Here is a 4,743-nt window from a genome sequence, read left to right as displayed (position 1 = left end):
ATGCAGTGGCTGAATGTTGCGTTTGGAGCAAATTCTTACACGATTGTGTGGAATCCGTAGCGAACGCCCAACATGAAACGTGTTCCGTCTGTACATACACCGACCAACTTCGACCTATGGGTCTCGTTTTCCTCTACAAAGTTATTCACCGATCGGGAAATGTCTTTGTCGTGTTTAGTTGTGTTCAGTGGTTCCGTGGACAAGTATTCTTCCATGCCGTCATCTATTATGAATCTAACATAGACAAGCAGCTGTAAACATAGTACAATGTCGCTAGATTCATTTAACTAAATTGGAAAAAATGAATTTACTGTTTTTCTTTGAGTGTTTATCCAAAATAGCTAAACTCATGTCCTCGATACGACTTTGTGTTGTTGGAGATATCCTGTTTATCTTTCCCACATGTTGCTCTCCTAGAAGTAGTTTCACAGCATCCAGTAACCAAGGGTTGTATGAAGTTTCTTCATTTCAGCGATTCGAAGAACGATTCCATATGAAACTTCGAAACCAGCTTCTGTTGACAGGAGAAAGTAGCCTGATGAATAAATGCATGCACTTTTCAGTGCGGCTTCTTTGCGTTTAAACAGTTTGGTGTCTTTTCCAGCAGATTCTGCATGACGTCTTCCAAAGTGGTCTTTCATTAATTTGCTGGGTTTTATACTCTCTGCTGTTGGGACTTCACTGCACAGAACACTCTGGAGTTTTAATTGGCTTTATCGGCTATCATGGTAATACCCCATTACAGGAAAGCTTCTCTGTAAGATCTTTTTTCCTGGTGACATGGCTTCTGAAAGAAGGAAAACAATCTGAAGTACGAGTACTTAAGGGCAAGTTGCGCACAATAATGTACTGTTGGAAAAAAAGTGTAGTAAAACTGCAACACGGTTAGTCAAGAATGATGTTTGCTGTATTGATGAGTTTAGGGTTACCTCTGTTTGCAACTGAATTAATGCAATTTATACTTCGCAATACACGTTTCGCCTCATTTTATTTTCAACCACCTTTAGAAGCTGGAAGTATATACATATTTACACGCAACTTATGCTGTTTATTTAGCTGCATATGGGCTTAATCTGAAAATCAACAATATGCTCTTGCTATACAGGACTATTATAAATAAAGTTCCACTTTCAAAACGCTGTTAAAGAACAAAAACTGCCCAGAATGAAATCAAAATTGATCATAGTATTATCAAAGAAGTGGGAACGTTACAGAAACTAAAAAGAAATTAACGAAATTTTTACTACTAGATGGCGCTGTAAGGGGCAGAATACGGAAAATAAAAGATGTGCGGTACACGGCTGTTCCTCAGTTTGTGTCTGAGGCTCTCAGCATGACTGTCTCAATGGAGTATCGCGTGCTGCTGGTAAAAGTCTTTTACAAGAACGTTGCCTGTGTACCAGTAGCTCTGTTCATTTTAATCGTTCTCGACGTGCTTTTACCTTCCCTGAATTGCGTCTGAGGGGCACCATTCTTCCTTTTAGGGACACTGTGAGGTTCCTGGGCCTCACTTCTGATTCCAAGTTGTCGTGGTTGCCGCACCTTAAAGACCTCAAGGCGCGTGCCCTGAAGGCACTGAATATTTTGAAGTGTCTGAGCCATCGGTCCTGGGGAGCAGATCGGGCGCGTCTGCTGCAGTTTTATAGGGCTTTCGTCTGGTCGCGTCTTGACTATGGATGCTCTGTGTATGGGTCAGCGAGGCCTTCGTATCTCAAGATTCTTGACGCAGTACACCATGAGGGTATCAGGCTGGCTACTGGTGCCTTCCGTACCAGTCCCATCCCCACCCTGTGTGCTGAGGCAGGGGAACCGCCGCTCGCCATCCGGCGGAAACTCCTCATGGTGCGACGAGTGTGTCAATTCCTTGCCTGTCCTACCTCCCCTGCATACCCTACTGTTGCCCGACCGCCTATGGAACGTCTCTTTTCCAGTCGCCCAAGGGCAACGAGATCATTTGGGATTCGTGCCAAGCATTTGCTTGAGTCCCTTGGTGTGGAGCGTGTGGCACCCTAACTCCAGGGTTTTACCCCTCTGCCATCCTGGTTGCTCCAGAGGCCCAGCGTCCTTTTAGACTTGTCAGAGTACCTGAGGAACTGCACTCCTGCGTTTGTTTTTACCCCCTTATTTTATGATATTTTAAACCTGCATCCCGACCATGTACCAGTATTTACGGATGGCTCTAAACAGGGGGACTCTGTTGGTTGTGCTGTTGTTTTCCCTGATCGAGTCGTCAAGTTACGGCTTCCTGCAGCATTTACCATCTTTGATGCCGAATTGTTTGCGATTTTGCGGGCATTGGAGCAGATGAGATGTGTTCCCAGTCTTAAGTTTCTCATCTGTTCTGACTCCCTGAGTGCCCTTCAGACCATGCAACACTTGTACCCAGCGGATACGGTCGTCCAGAACATCCACGATGCCCTACTCCACCTACAACGGCAGGGGAAGGAGGTTTCTTTCTGCTGGGTGCCGGGGCACGTGGGTATTAGGGGAAACGAACTGGCGGATGTGGCTGCCAAAGACGCATGTTCCCTCCCTCACGTTGTTGAATGTGCCGTCCCCCTCCATGCTGTTACCTCCCTTTTGCGTTTTCGTGTTATGTGTCAATGGGAAGAGGAGTGGCTGGCAGTCGGTGAAAATAAGCTGCGTCTGGTCAAGGCCACCACGCGGCCATGGCGTACGTCCTACCAGTTATGCAGGCGGGATGAGGTTCTCCTCACTCGCCTCCGCATCGGGCACAGTCCCTTAACGCACGGTTTTTTACTCCGGCGGGAGGACCCCCCCAATCTGCAGTGCTTGTGGCGTCCAGATTACGGTCCGCCACATTTTACTTGACTGTCCTTTATTCTCTGACCAGAGGGCGGTGGTTTCCTTGCCACCGGATTTGCCCTCTATTTTGCAAGACGACGCAACGACTGTGGTTAAGGTCTTACGGTTTTGTGTCCTGTCCAATTTGTTGCCTCGGATTTTAGGGAGAGGATTTTAATGTGCTGCTGGGTGACTGGCTCACCCAGGCTTTAGGTAAGAGGTCCGCCAGTCACGATTACCTACTTGTTTCACTTCGATTTCTGTTCTCTTTTCCTTGTGTTTCCTTTCCTCTTTTAGTGCGTTTCTTCTCCTCTTGTTTTGCCTCTGTATGTGAGGATTTGGAACTGCGTCAGGTCTGTGTCTTTTAGCCGTTCTCCTTGTTCGGTGTCCGTCTTCGTCCCTTCACTGCATGTGTTCCTGTTTCTATGCGTTTGGGCGCTGATGACCACGCTGTTTAGCGCCCGAAAACCTCAAACCACACACACACACGCACACACCAGTAGCTCTGCAGAAGTTCCAGACATTCAAAAGAAGGCCTTGGTCCGTTGTCTGCCAAGGATCTGGAGAACATGACTACGAAATTCGAAAAGATAGGTTTTTTGAAGTGCAATGTGGAGGGGGAGGAGGTCAGTGTTTCACATCCCATCGACAAGGACGTCATTAGAGGCAGAGCACAAGATCGGATTAGGGAAATCATGGAAAACCTAAATCAGGATGGCTGGATAGGGGTTTGAACCGTCGTACTTCCGAATATGAGTCCAGCGTGGTAACCACTGCGCCAACTCATTCGGTAAGTGCAATGTGGCAGTGGGAGGAAAATAATATTTTTCCATTGCCAGCAGAAGGGGTGACCCTAGCGTTGCGGGAGTGATCAAGAGGACGTGTGCTAACATGTGATGCACGGATAATTGCTTGAACTTTGAACATGCGTGTGAGCATTGTGCATAAAATGCTAGGCAAAATCATATATTGCTATCCATACGAAATCACCCACGGTCAGGAGGTGCTTCATTTTGATCTGGAAGTAAGACGAACGTTTATGATTCCTTGCTCGCATGGAAGTGGACGATGAGTGGGCATGGAATATTGTGTGGACAGACAAAGCCCATTCCCATATTCAAGGGCATATCAATACACATAATTGCAGAATATGGGCTACGGAAAATCTGCTCGCACATCAACCGGTGCTGCTTCATTCTGCAAAGGGTGCGGGTTGGTGGCATCGTATATGATAGGGCCACATTTTTTCAGGAAGCTGGGTCCTGTGGGTCCTGTTACCTGTACCGTCACAGGTAAACGCTGTGAGAGTCTTCTGCACACCAACGTCATTCCAACCCTTCAACTGCGTCGATGTGTGGGTAGGATCTTTTTATACAAGATAGTGCTCCTCTGCACATTGCACAGCCAGTGAAGCAGCTGCTACAGAGGAATTTTGGTAATGCTACAGTTATCAGCCGTCATTTCCTTGCAGCCTGGCCGTCCAAATCACCTGATCTGAATGGGCGTGACTTCTGACTGTGGGAATATGTGAAATACGCTGTGTTCTGTGCTCCGATTACAAAAGTAGCAGAACTGAAGGCACATATTGCTCAACATATTCTGAACTTGAACCTTGAGACACTCTGATCTGCTGTGAACAAACTGATTCTCGGTTTAGACTTACGACAGAAAACGGTCGACAATCATTTAAAAATGTTTTGTAACAGTCTCACGACAGTTAAAAATCGATTTCACTGTTGCTTTTGATGTAGTTTTTGGCCTCAGAACGATTAGAAACCGATTTCATGTAGCTTTTTATACGTTTTTTGGCCTCAAGACAACGACAAATCGATGCCAATGTTGCTTGTTATGCGGTTTTGTTCGCTGGACAATTAAAAACGGACTGTTCCCAGCCGATGTGGTACAACCTTCGCGTGATGAATAGTCTTACCCGACTGA

Source organism: Schistocerca cancellata, chromosome 2, assembly GCF_023864275.1.
Source record: "Schistocerca cancellata isolate TAMUIC-IGC-003103 chromosome 2, iqSchCanc2.1, whole genome shotgun sequence".
Taxonomy (NCBI): domain Eukaryota; kingdom Metazoa; phylum Arthropoda; class Insecta; order Orthoptera; family Acrididae; genus Schistocerca; species Schistocerca cancellata.
Note: the sequence above shows the minus strand (reverse complement) of the source record.